Source organism: Nannospalax galili, unplaced genomic scaffold, assembly GCF_000622305.1.
Source record: "Nannospalax galili isolate Female #2095 unplaced genomic scaffold, S.galili_v1.0 scaffold666, whole genome shotgun sequence".
NCBI lineage: Eukaryota > Metazoa > Chordata > Mammalia > Rodentia > Spalacidae > Nannospalax > Nannospalax galili.
The window spans coordinates 3,511,316-3,525,095 of NW_008356473.1; positions in this window are offsets into that span (position 1 = coordinate 3,511,316).

A 13,780-nucleotide genomic window follows, 5' to 3' on the forward strand; every position below is an offset into this window, starting at 1 on the left:
AAGTAATATGTTTAATCAGGCAGAATCTAAAACATTTGGCATAGGGGGCTGGAGACATGGCTCAGCAGGGGACCTGGGTTCAATTCCCAGCACCCACATGGTGGTTAACAACTGTCGGTAACTCCAGTTCTCCAGTTTTAGGGGATCTGATGCCTTCTTCTGACTTCCCCGGGCATTGCACGACATGAGTACACTTACACATAAGCAGGCAATACACTCATACACATAAAATAAAAATAATAAATAAAATTATAAAAAAACATTTGACATAGAGATTAGGTATTCAACAAAGAAGACTAATTCTTACTACTACTAACTCAAAACTAAGCAAAAATGACCAAAGTTGATGTTAAAGTCTTTGCCTTGCACTCTTTTCCATGGAACATGTAAGGGACAACAATGAGGCCTCCATCCCTGCTCTCAAGAGGTTTCTAGTAGAAAGGTCTGCTCTCTACCAAATTCTCCACTGATACCTGAGACTCATCAGGTCACTGAGAGAGACAAACATGTTTAGCATGTAGATGGAAACCCACTGTCCAGAATCACCCATTTGGGATCCTAGGTCTCTACTGAGCTCCATCACAGGCTCATCAGAGATGATCCACCCTCCCACAGGTGGATATCAGAGCATGATAGCAGGGCTGTTGGTCAGTGCCAGGCTTCGCAGTGTAGATGTGAGAAGTACCACAGTCCTATAGTCTCTCAACTTCTCCTGCCTAGAGAAATGTTAAGAACCGGAAGACAGTGTCTACTTCATTGCCCTCATTCAGATCTGGTATGACTGCATGTAATTGGTAGAAGCTAATTTGTATGGCAAATGCTAACTGCAAGAGAGCCCATTTCTTTCTGGCCTCCCACAAAAGGGAAGAAGGCACACAGGAAGGGGGGTTGGATGCTGCTCAACTCAACCTGGTGATCATGAGGATGCTCATAGCTTTCTAATGAATGGGGGCCACCTGTCAGTCTAGGAAAGGATCACCATCATGCAGGTGATGAGAATCACCTAACCTCCTTTCCCTAAGGCTCAGTATCATCCTTTATTTTGGAGTAGCCTTTGTTTTTGAGACTCAATCTTTTTCATTTCCTCTGACTTTTACTTATTTTCTCTTTAGAAATAAGTCTCTATGTTGGTCTCTGTCCTAGAATCTGAGACTTGGCTCTTAGGTGTCAGACTTTTCCAGGCTGCCCATCTGAACTCTTTTTAAAATTTTTTAAAATATTTTATTTATTATTTTTAGTTTAAGTGTATGAGTGTATTGCTTGCATGTACGTAAGTGTATCTGCATTGTGCAATGCCCACAGAGGTCGGAACAGGGCATTAGATTCCCTAGAACTGGAGATATGGATGGTTGTTAGCTGCCATGTGGGTGCTGGGAATCGAACCTGGGTCCTTTGCAAGAGGACTCAGTGCTCTTAGCCACTGAGCCATCTCTCTAGCCGCCCCCTCCCCCATCTGAACTCTTAAGAGTACTGCTTCTCTGGATGCATGTCTTTATTCCCTACTGAGAAACACTTTCCTCTGTCTTTGAAACCTACCTTTGTCTACCAGATTGCACTTTTTCTTATCACCCAGTGCTTACTTACTCTAGCCACCCCTACCTCTGACATGCTTGGTGAGCCCGGTTCAACTCAACACCCCTATGCCTTTCCCAATTTACTATGGCTAAGAATTATGAGAGAGAAAAGATTCCCTTTGGGGTTCTTACATGTGTATATGTGTAGGCCAGTGGCCAACATCAGGCATGTATATGTTCCTTAGGACACCATCCACCTGTCTTTGGAGACAGAGTTTCTCACTGGCCTGGAACAATGCCAATTAACCAACAAGGCTGGCTGGCCAGTGAGTCTTGGAACTCCACCTGTCTCTACTGCTGCAGGGCTGGGGTTACAAGCACACACCATGTCCAGCTTTTCGGTGTGGGTTCTGCGGATCAAACTCAGGTCCTCATACTTACATAGCAAGTACTTTACCAACTGAGTTGTCTCCCCAGCTAAAGAAAAGGCTCTCAAGCCCAAACTCAAGTGATGGGAATTTAAAATCATAAAGCTTGAGTCCAGCTGTGGCTTGCATTCCTCTGGGTACCAGAAACAATCCTAACATCTCAGCTCCAGATCCAGGCAGTCAGCCAACCGTGTTTCGTATTCAACTTCTACCAACCTCTTCGACCCACAGCCACACCATTGTTACAGTTTCATATTCTCATCCCTTCTGCAGCAAAGATGGAACTGTAACCCCCCTCCCCCAACCCCACACACCTCAAAATAAATACTCTGCACCATTGTGAAAATTTTCAGCAATTAGCTGGTACCATCACCTCTAATTAGCCACTGGCAAACACAGTTGAGATAATAAAACTTACCAAGAGGGAAGCGTGAATAAGCAGCAGATTCTAACTCTATTGGGGAAGTGACCCTGATGAATCGTTTAATAGTCACCGTAATGGAATTGTGCAGGTTTGCTGTACACACGCTGCAGAGAACATATTAAGTGTGTCTGAGCCATGAGAGAGCCTTAATGATTAATTTGCCATATGCTTCTGGAAAAAAAATCTCATTTTTTTGACATACAGTACACATTTCTTCTTTTTGTTATTAATAAAACCATCAAGAAAATCTTTTCTTTCCATCTCTCTAATGAATCCTTCAAATTAATACAGATACCCAGGGATTGGTCTTTTTTAAAAAAAATTATATTTAAGTTCCCAAGGACAATAGAGCACAGCTGTTTACCCTCTTATTATGTGTTTGATTTCAATTGTTGCCGATTGCTTTTTAATCATTTTTATTGGCTATTCCACAGTGACATCACAGGGAAGATAATTGTTATTCCTTTTTGTTTACAGAGACGACATCATTGCTGGGTTAAGTGACACACCTGAGACTTGGGCTATGGGGGTCTCTTAATAGGATCTCAGTCTGTCAGTTCCCAGGTGTACAGGAAAGACTGAAACCTGAAAGTAATTATCAAGACCTGTACCCCAAAACCAACCAGGAGGAGGGACCCTCCCTTGAAGCAAAACCCGCATTTCTTTGAAACTCAGTTTCCTGGTCTGTAAAATGGGTTTACCATGGGACATTATTGTGAGAACCGAATAAAATGGCTGAAAAGGAAGGGCTTTGGGGATTGAGCATACCTAAGGGACTTTGGTGTCAGCAGAGGAGGTAGACTCTTCTCTGTCTCCTTCTTCTACAGGATGAGGAGTTTTGCTGGTCTCAGGGAAATTCCTCAGGGGAAGTGGTCTTACTGCCCCCAAGGTGGGTTATTGCCACAGTGAGGATGCCCTTATCTAGCTGACTGGCAGGGACAGTTCAAGCAGGTCTCACTGCTGTGGAAGCTGGTAAGTACTTCAAAATGTTAGAGGGCTGGGGATGTAGCTCAGTTGGTAGAATGCTTGCCTCACATGAGCAAGGCCCTGGATTCTACTCTCAGCACCACATAAACCAGACGTGGTGGTACATACCTGTGCTATCAGCGCTTGGGAGGTGGAGGCAGGAGGATCAGAAGTTAAAAGTCATTTTCAACTGTATATATAGGGTGTGCAAGGTTAAACTGGAAAACATGAGACACTGTTTTAAAAAACCCAAACTAAAACCAACTCACTAAAAACCAAAACAGTAACAACAGCATCGTATAGCGTGTACGGTCGGGATGGGACCTTTGGGAATACATCCTAGTCTAGCTGCACCACTCCCTCCTGGCACAAAAGGGTGGAATCTGTTTTGAGGCTGAGCACATAGCAGTGAGCATGGGAGTGTGCTCACATAAGGGTGTGTTTACATGAGGGTATGCTCACATGAGGTTGCCCAGGCCTACAGGACCCCACATCCACACCCCTTACTCTGTTTCTGGCTGCTCTCTTCCTTTAACTGATCACTTCTTCTGCTATGATATTTTGCATAATCCTGAGAGAAATGTTCAAGATTAGCTGGGACTATGTCCTCTAATTGGTCATAAGCAAACAGTCCAGACAATGAATGTCAACAGGCAGAATCTCCCAGGCATCAAATCGGTAAAGGGAGCTATTATTTGGGAAGCAGGAAGCACCTTTGTGAGAAGAAATAGATGCCACTTTCTCACAGTGGTTTCAGTACAGGATAGCTCAATTTCCTGCCCCTTAGTCCAGTGCTTTTTGTGAGGTTCACAAACCAGTCAGCCATATACAGAGTCCTTATCATGGACTTTTCTTTTTATGGACATCTGAAGTTAGGGAAATGGGGTCTTTGTTGGATTAGGTGGTGCCCCTTGCCCTTTGTAACACACAGGAGGAAAAAATTGACTCAGATTATACTAATAAAGTGTAATGTGTTGAATCACTGCTCCCTTAAAGCTGTATCTAAGTCCTAAGTCTTGAGACCTGTGAATGTGGCCTTATTTGGGAAAGGGGTCTTTGTAGATGTGCTTATTTGAAGGATTTTGTAATGAGATCATCTTGGATTATCTGGGTGGGCCCTACACCAATGACAGAAGTCTTTTTTTTTCTTTTAACTTTTGAGACAAGATCTCAGCCTGTAGCACAGACTGGCCTCAAACTCATGATCCCTTGCCTCAGCCTCCCTAGTGATGGCATTATAGGCATGTACCACCACACCCAGCAACAGATGTCTGTGAGAGTAAAGCAGAGAGAGAGAGAGAGAGAGGGGGGGGGATTGGACAGGAGAGCACACATGAAGAAATAGGGGGACCATGAGAATATGGAATCAGGAGTGGAGTTGTACAGCTGTGAGTCAAGGAGGGCCAAGTAAAACCAACAGCCTCCTGAAGCTGCAAGAGGTAGGGAACAGCTTCTTCCCTGGAGCCTCAGGGACACCTCCACGTTGGACCTCTGCCCTCCACAACTGTGAGAGAATGGATTCTTCTTGCATTAAGCCACCCAAATTGTGGTAATGCTTCAAAACTTAGGAAATTGGCATAAGGGTAAGGGTGTGGTCTGACAGAGTTTCCCTTTCTGAGTGGTAACTGGTTTTCTTGTACAGTATCTGAAATCTAGTACATTTAATCCTGCGTGGATATCTCCTTTTTTTCTGGCTCTGCCTACCCTCAGCTTTATAAAAGAAATAGTTTTTCCTATTAATGTATCTTAAGAAACGCATTGCTTTTATTATCCAGACACACAAAAATCTGAATAAAGATAATGCTCAGTTTCTCTCAATTTGATAATAGAAATAAATAGTTCTCCTATCAGTATATTCTTTTTAAATTTTTAATATATTATTTTATTTTTATGTATATGAATGTATTGCCTGAATGAGTATGTAAGTGCACCCGTGTCGTGCAATGCCCACAGAGGTCAGAAGAGGGCGTTGGATCACCTGGAACTGGAGTTACAGACTGCTGTTAGCCGCCATGTGGGTGCTGGGAATCGAACCCAGGTCCTCTGCAAGAGCAGTCAATGCTCTTAACCGCTGAGCCATCTCTCCACCCCCCAGTATACTCTTATGACTGCTCACCAACTTTGTATTTAGCTAAAGAGAGCATTTCTGTACCCCTTGTCAAAGTTATAGCCAAACCACTTTCCTTTAACTTGCCCTTGGCAGTGACGGCGAGTAATTGACGGCGAGTAATCCCAACTTACTATTCTATAGGTTTCATTTATTTTTGTAGCACTTGGGATTGAATCCAGAGTCTCACACATGGTAGTCAAGAACCCTGCCACTGAACTAATTCCCCAGCCTCCATCCCTCAGGTTTTAAGCACCTAGAATTCACCATTCTCCTCTCTTGGCTGTGGATGTGTTAAGAGCTTGCTCTGTATATCCCTACTCTCTACCTCACCTCATACAGCTCTGGGCGCTCAGCAGATGTGCAGGAAGTATTTGTTAGCTAGCATCACTGACATGGCTTTTCCAGGCAGAAAGTTTTCTTGGGATGCTAGGATCTCAGGTTTAAAACTGAACCAGTCATGGGCAAATCTAAATCGTTGGTCACCACTGTTGACTGAATAAATGAAAAAAATTGTCTTTAACTCACTGTTCTTGGGGACACAACCACTTGAGCAGGTCTCCCAATACAGAAACATTTGATCTTGATCCCCCTCAGCTTTCTTCCTGGTCTCCAGGCCTCTCGGGGCTTCCTACCCAGAAAGCCCCCTTCTCTGGCTATCACCTTTATTAAGATGCTAGTCCTGATGGGAACTAATGCCCAGTGGCTCTCTGCTCAGTACCTCCACAGGCAAATTCAGTTTCCTCTCACATGATTGTAATTTTCTCTCAGTGTTTTGATCATTGATTTTTCTCCTCCTTTTTAAAAAATAAGATTTATTTCTTTTTCTTTTTTTGTGTATACATAAGTGCTTTGGTTACTTGTAGGTATATACATAATATATGTGCCTGGTGCCTCATGAGGCCAGAAGAGGGTATTGAATCCTCTGGAACTGGAATTGTAGATGGTTGTTAGCCACGATTTGGGGGCTGGGACCTGAACCTGGGTCCTCTGCAAGAGATACAAGTGTTCTTAACCTCTAAGCCATCTCTCCAGTCCCTTCTGCTTCTTAAATGTTGAAGTTTTCTAGGACTTTACCCTTGATCCATTTCCAGATAGCTCAGGATGACCTCAAGAAATGAAATGAAGAAACCCAAATAGAACATCTTGGATGCCACCACCAGCTCCCTTTTTACACTGACTTTTCATCTATCAGACATTCTGCCAGTTCCTTCATCTGAATAAATCTTATGTCAGTTCCCTTCTTCTCATTCCCAAGGTCACTCCCAGGACTTGATCATTCCTGGCCCTTTACTTGACTTTCCCATTTCCATCAGCCTTTCCAATGTCTCCTCATTGCTTCCAAGTGCTTGTTCTAATATGCAAATATGACCTCACCTCTCCCTTGCTTAAAGTATGCCAGCGTTCCTTGTGGTTCTCAGGAGACAGGCGCGGGAGACACTCTTGCCCTGCCCTTGCCTAGCAGTTTGGCATTATCCATCACCACCTGCGAATCTCAGACCCCACACTCCTGCCTCAAAGAGCCCACTCTTTTCCTCTGTGACTGAACCGTTGGACCTACGTGCCAACCCTTTGTCTCTGCTGCCTTTCACTCCCTTCCATGTGGCTGCCTCCCACCAGAGGTCACCTCTGTGGTCTGGTGAGCTGGGTGGGATGAGGTGCCTCTCTTGTTCTGTGCCGGCAGAGTATGCTTGCTACTCTCAGGGGATCCACCACCGGTCTGCTTCCCTTGATAGCCCTGAGCAACTCAAGTGCAGAGCAATCTTTCTTTGCTTTCTCTCCCCTCTCCTCAGCACTTGGCATGTTGTAAGTGCCTGTACTGGGATGAATAGTGTCCCCTCAACTCTATATCCACTCAGATCTTCAGACTGTGAGCATATTTGAAAACAGCATTTTGTTGATGGAATTAAGATCACACTGGATTAGGATGGTGCCTAAATTCGATATAGTGCTATCCTTATAAGAAAAGAAGACAGAAAGAGACACAGACACACATAGGGAAAAAACACGTGATGTGAAGGTGGATATTGGAATATGACCGCAAGTCAGGCAACACAAGGATTGCTGGCATCTGACAGAAACCAGGACAGAGGCAGGGAAGAACCTACCCCTAGAGCCTTCAGAGGGGACAGGGTGACTTCGTACTTCTGGTTTTCAGAACTACAAAAGCCCTTTTGCTCTTGTATCAAGCTCCTTGGTGTGTGGCACTTTGTGATGGCTGCTGGGAATCCAATACAGGATTCCGCATGTTGGGTGGGCTCCACGAATAAGTCAGTCCCTTTCCCCTCCCATTGCCCAGCCACTGAGCAAAGCCTCTGTCAACTCAGGGCTAGAACACGCTCCTCTTTCTAGGTTTGTTAAATGGACCAGTGTCAAGAGCTTGTGACTCCAATGGATTGTATATTTATTTGGCTGATTATCAGAGATTTTTTTTCCTCATGACCCTATAACAAGGTTAGCTGAATCCTGGTGCTAAAAAATGTCACCTTTGCCCTAATGTAAGCTTTCATGCAAGGCTCTGAGAGGGCACCTAAAAGGATAATGATTCCAGATGCTGTGGAGCTTTGAGAGCAAGCTGCAGGCCTGTTTTAGCACCTGCTTAGATAATAAATGAGAATCTGTGTGGCAGAATTCTCTGGGACATCTACTTTCATCTACATAGTGAATAACAAAATTGACTTGGGTCAGTTCTAGCTAAGAAGGTCCTGGAAAAAACTCCAGTTTTGGAACAAGACAAATTCCACTAAAACTCTAGCTCTGCTACTGTCTGACTCACCTATGATGTCGCTTCACAGGGTGGTGACAGTGATCCCTAACCACCTCACCAGGCTGTTCCTATAATTAACCGAGATCAAGCATGGGGAAGGTTTCAGGTGTTGTAAGCATTTGCTGTTATTCAGTAACTTGCATACAGTTACACAGCTAAGAGGTGAGGTGCCGTCCTGGGTCTCACCCCTGAGGATAAGACTTCGTCCCCTGAAACAGAGACTGGGGCCTCTAATGATGAACTTGAATATTATATAGGAATCCAGGGTAGAGCACTTTATGCACTTTCACACACATTTTCTATCTTGATCCTCATGAAAGCCTATTATTAAAGTTTTTATCCCTCATTAAAAAATAAAGGTTCAGTTTTGGAAATAAGTTTCCATGCCAAGGTGCTGCTTGCTATAACACTTAAGAGTGGAGTTTTGAAAAATCCCCAAGGCTCAGGCCCCTCCCAGACCTATGAGACTAGAGTGTCTAATGCCAAGATCCAGGCTTCAGAACTTTAAAACTCTCTGTACTCTAGAGTTTATAAATCACTTTTCCTCAGAGGCAATGATTTTATGTTTACTCCCTTGTAAGGACAGCAGAGTAGATTCTATTGTCCCCATTCTGAAGGTGGGGAACCCAAGGCTCTGTGACAATTCTAGAAGGGACTTGGATAAGAACTAGATGTGTATGTGTGTGTGTGTGTGTGTGTGTGTGTGTGTGTGTGTGTGTGTAGACCAGAAATCAACCTCAGGCGTCGTTCTCAGGTGCCCTCCACCTTGTTTCTTTTTAAAATGGTCTCTTAACTAGACAAGATGGGCTAGGTTAGCTGGCCAGCAAGCCCAGGGTCCACTTGCCTCTATTTCCCCAGTCTTGGGATTACAAGCATGAGCCACTATGTCCATGCTCTCTCTTAGTTTTCAGATTTTATTTATTTTATGTGTATGTACATGTGTCTGTGAATAATCATGTGTGTATGAGAAAGTGAGAGAAGAAGGCGGAGAGAGAGGGAGATAGATAGATAGATAGATAGATCGATAGATGATAGATCGATGATAGACAGATGACAGTAGATGATAGATAGTTAGATAGATGATAGATCGATGATAGTAGATAGATGATAGATAGTAGATAGATGATAGATAGCTAGATAGATGATAGATAGTAAATAGATGATAGATAGCTAGATGATAGATAGATAAATGATAGATAGTAGATAGATGATAGATGATAGATAGATAATATAGATAGATGATAGATAATGATAGATAGATGATAGTAGATAGATGACAGATAGATAATATAGATAGATGATAGAGAGATAAAGATAGATAGATGATAGATAGTAGGTAGATAGATAGATTAATAGATTGATAGATAGACAGACTTTGGAAGCCAGAAGAGGATGTTGGATCTCCCAGAGCTGGAGTTACAGGCTCTTGTGAGTTGTCTGACATGGGTGCTGGGAACCAAACTCTGGTCCTCTGGAAGAGCAACAAGTACTCTTAACCACTGAGTCATCTCTCCAGCCCTATCTCCAGCTTTTTAATGTAGGTTCTAGGGATCTAACTCAGGTCCTCATGCATGTACAGCCAACACTTTACCAACTGAGCTATCTCTCCAGCCCCAAGAACGAGGATTCTTCTTCCTTCCTTCCTTCTTCCCTCCCTCCCTCTCTCCCTCCCTCCCTCCCTCCTTCCTTCTTTCTTTTTTGGGGGTCTTTTTAAGACAGGGTCTTCTGTAGCCCCAGCTGTAGACCAGGATGTCCTCACAAAGATCTACCTGCCTCTTTCTCCAGAGTGCTGGGGCAAAAGGCGTGTGCCACCACACCCAGAAAGAACTATTTTTTAAATTTTATTTTATTATTTTTATTTTATGTGTATGAGTGTTTTGCCTGCATGTGTGTAAGTGCACCTGTGTCATGCAGTGTCCATGGAGGTCAGAAGAGGATGTCAGATCCACTGGAACTAGAGTTACAGATGATTGTTAGCACCATGTGGGTGCTGGGACCTGAACCCAGGTCCCTCTGCAAGAACAACCAGTGCTCTTAATTGCTGAGCCATTGTTTCAGCCCCAAGAACTGGATTCTTGACTGTGGATGTGGTGAGGGGGCTGTGCTACTGCTGACCTTGGAGTTCCCCTCTCTGATCACATCTGCACTAAGAGAAGGCTGACTCCGGTCTATGGACAATTCACCACTAACTAGAACCAGGTTCCAGTGACTGTTCCCAGCACTACCCCTCAGTCTTCTCACACCCTCCAGATTCTGAGTTCCCCGCAGTCCAGAGCAGAGGCCAGGAGGTTTTGTGTGCAGACCTGTCAGATCCATTTCATTCTGCCTCTGTTTTTCCATCTGCTCATCGTAGGGCATGTGGTGTAGGCTTGTCTCTGCCAAATGCTTCAGAGGCTCTGGAATGGAGAGAGCAGCAGGAGCCAGGGTGTTGATGCCATGGGAAAGCTGGCCTTTCCATGGATCATCCCCCTCCTGCTCCCAGGTTCTCATGCCCTACAGGATCCCCAGGGAGCCAGCCACAATTAAGAGACAGCTCTGGGGAGCAGAAGGCTCCGACAAATCAGCCTGTTCTCCCCACCCCCAGTACGCATGCACACACTGTCCCTCCCAGAGCAATACCGTCAAGTCTTCTTGTGCCATGAAACCAGAACACTCTGATGTGAAAGAATATAGCCACCTCTTTCTGGCTGCTGGTGTGATTTCAATAGAAAGCTCTTCTTGGGCAGGAAGAAGCAATTCTTGGGCCACATCCTTAGTAAAAGCTGACCTCTTCCTTAGTGGCATCGTCGGGTAGGCCCAGAATCAAGCTGGGGTTATTTCCCCACCATTGCCATAGTCATAGCAACAGCTTTGATTAAGACCATGGCCCATTAGAAGGATAATGTCAGCCCTAATCAGAAACGCCTCAAGTATCTCTTTTTGCATTTTGGTAAATGGCGTAATCACATTACAGTTCGATGTGTCTGGGAGCTGATTGCTGTCGCGCAAGTCTGCCTGATTTTCCAGGTTAAGGGGTGTCAGGGGGCCTGAGATGCAACTAATCACGGTGCATTGTTAGGAGTGTTTGGAGGGAAAACAGGGCACAGATACCTAAGTGGAGGTTCCTGATCTACCCTTCCTCCTGGGTTGACAGGAGCTCCCTGGGCTGGTAGTCTGAGATGAGCTCTGAGACCCTGAGATGAGCTCAGGGTCTGAGAGGTGGTGTCCATGCTGTGTATAAACACAAAGCAGAGACTGAGGTGTGGCTGGCAAAAGCAGGCAGGTGGCTGATCTGGGCTTGGCTGTCCCTCCTCCTTCTCCATCAAGTGCCTGATGGACAGCCAGCCTCAGGTTATGCCACTGGGCAGGAAAACTGACAGGAGAGCTCTTGCTCTTGGCCTGGAGATAGGAAACGGCAGGGGTGACATGTACTGCCGAGGCACCTAATGAGTGTGGACTTGCCCTGTCATGATAGCGTTTGGCCTTCGGCAGGTTCTGCTTTGTGGAAGTACACGTTGCAGCTTCCCACTTGGGGGGAGATTCTCCCAGTACCCTGGGGAGAGGATGACTTCCCCAGTTACTAGCAGGGAAGCCAAAGAAAGGAGAGGTGACATCGCTCATCCGTGCACTCTCATCTGGAACTGATGTTCTGTTTCACCTCCCGAGAGACCCTTCCTATGCTGCTTCCTCGCTCTGCCTTCCAGCCTGGCTGCCTTTGTCTCTGCAAGTCCACAGGTGACAGTAACTATAAATCATTACTACCCATATGGAAAGATTAAGAGGAGGACCCGAGGAAATATACATTGAGGCCCTGGAGGCTATTTTTAGATGCTCCTGGGAGGTTTTGTAGAAAGGACTCACACAGTTAAGTATTTATGACTCTTCTAAGGCAGAGCAGAAATAGAAGGGCAGCACTTAGCTTCTCCTTCAAGGCTGGGGAGAAGTAAAATCCTCTCAGAGGCCTGAAACCACTTTGGGGCCATTAAATTTACTATCTTTTAGACGATATTTAATATCCAGCATAACGTTTTCATTTTGGCCTCAGCAATAGTTTTTCTTTTCAGTGTTGAAAATTATCTCAGGGGCAGCTGAGGAAATTGGGTTGGTGAGTTAGAACTGTCTGTCATAGGGTCACACTGTTGCCCTGTGGCCCTGTCCCCATGGAAGCAGGTCTCTAGCCAGTTAGGCCAAAATTGACCTCAGAGGCTTGAGATCAAGGTCCCAGGGCAGGGTTGCTGTGTGGAAAGTCACTGTGGGGAAACCCTGTCCAACATATGGGCAAGACATTATGACACTATGAATCAGCCAACCTCTGCCTTCCACCTGCCTCTGCTCCATACCAGCTTTTATCCTGAAGGCATTCTTTCCAAGAAGATGTTGAATTAGACATATTAAAGGACTCAGGTTCACAGCCTGCTGGAAGATCTCACAGACTTCTAATGTACTGAATAAGACAGAATGGATGGGCCAGACTGAGATCTGGGGAGAATGAGTAGTTTCCCCAATTGTTCTCTAAAGCATTACAGCTTCCTTCCCTGTAGACATGATCTTGACCATCATTTCTAATAAACTCAGCTGATCAAGGACTTAAAAACTGAAACAAATTGAAGGTATAGGGCCTCCCTCCCAACCCCCTGTCCCATAGCCAATGAATTAAGCCTAAATGAATTCACAAGAGACTGACACATGACTGGAGAGAAACCACAGAGAAAGGAGTTAACATTATGGTCAGAGTTTCCATCTGGCCCTGCTGCTACCCTTGCCCTAGAAGCCACTGGTGCCAGCTGCCTAATGCGTAATCCTGGACCTCAGGCAAATGCCGTAGAGGCGAACTGTGCTGGAATCATTCCTCTCCCTCAGCCTAGTCTACAATGTTTTCCAGTCCCATGGCTCAGACGGGGCTGTTACTGCCCCCTCTGATCTCCCATTCCTGGGTTTGCCCACATTTAGAAGTTGGCACAGTAGGGGTGCACTCGCCTAGCCATGTAGATATAACGGCCCACACGAATCTTCTACACGATGCCCACTTCCATCAGACCCTTCAGTTTGGGCAGTAGCATCTTATATTTCCTGGCTGGCCACCCATATTTCAAATTTGACACTAGAAAACACTGCCCGCCCTCCAGGACTGGTGACTGTAGCTGGTCTTGCCTTTGTTGATGGCTGTATTTTTCAGTCTTACTTCCTTTGACATGTGCAGTGCCCTTGTTGCTTCCCTGCAAGTGATTGCACAAGAGCCCATCACACGGTGAACTCCATAAGAGCAGAAATCTCATTGGTTTTTCTCCTCATCATATACCTGGCATCTAGCATAATGCAGCATACTGCAGGAACACTTACTACATATTTGATGCATGAATCATACATGAAAGAGTATCCCATTCTCATAGGGGGGAGAGATTACTCACTTGATTTTTTACTGATACACAGCTACACAGAGTCAATTAAATTGAAAGAGCAAGCTCATTCTAAACCAACTCTAGCAGAATTTTGTCACTTCTGAAACGATATCCTCTTCACAGAGAACCGTGCCCATGACAAACAGGTATATCTATCTGAAATTCCTTTTGTTTGCTTCATGATTATATTTAATTA